Below are 981 nucleotides of genomic sequence, written 5' to 3'. Positions count from 1 at the left end.
CCCCCCCGCCATGCACGTGTGTATGTGCACGTTTGTGGAATCAAGACGAAGAGCAGCAACACCCAAGACAGCCAATCAACACGCAACGACCACGACCACCACAAGGCTTGGTGTACAGTGACATCTCCTCTTTCTGGTCTTATCGGCGTTTTCCCTTTTTTGCTTTGTGCGGCTGCTCTTTTCACGGCTTCTCCTTCCCTTCGCTTCAGGCCTTCTGTCGCTTCGGTTTTACATGCAAGACGGACGTATACGCACACCGATACGCGCCAACACGCATACACATAGATGCCCGCAAAAGCATGTGCACTCCTTCGTTCTTTTCTTTTTCTCTGTGTATGCGTGTGTGTGTGCGTGTGTGCGTGTGTGCGTGCATGATGTTCACGGAGCGTTTTGTGAACGCTGCCGACTCCTGTTTTCCTTTCCATGTTGTTCCTTGCCTATTTGTTGTATACATGTCAGCGCTATATCGTGCTGATCGTTTTTTTCTCCTTTTAAACGGATACGTTGCACGTGTGTGCGTGTTGGGGCTCGTGTGCTGTCGAGGCTTCTACTTTCACATTCACGTATTTAACATCAGATGGTCATATGGGCGCACGCATCAGCGTATGCGTTTGTGGTGCTTTATCTGCTAGCGCCACATGTGCCCCTTTCCCCACATATTCAGCCGTCTTTTGTGCGGATCGCATATGCTAGCATAGACATGCATCAACCAAGGTCGAAGGATGGCGTATCTGGACTCTCTTCTTCCTCCCTCCTTCTCCTTGTTTCCCGCGCCTCGTACGTACGATCACGTCCCCGCTGCACTGAAAAAGGTAGAAGGCGACTCACAGACTACATGCCCGACGTTGGCCCATTCACGTCACATTGTGTACGCCATGCTGGCGCTCCCCTCACACACGCGGGACTGGCCCCGATAACGTTTTAATGCGATCATGCACGCGCCCCCAGGTGCGCATGGGCTGGTCATGCTAAAGGAAGGCA

Source organism: Leishmania donovani, chromosome 28, assembly GCF_000227135.1.
Source record: "Leishmania donovani BPK282A1 complete genome, chromosome 28".
NCBI classification, from domain to species: Eukaryota; Euglenozoa; class Kinetoplastea; order Trypanosomatida; family Trypanosomatidae; genus Leishmania; species Leishmania donovani.
Note: the sequence above shows the minus strand (reverse complement) of the source record.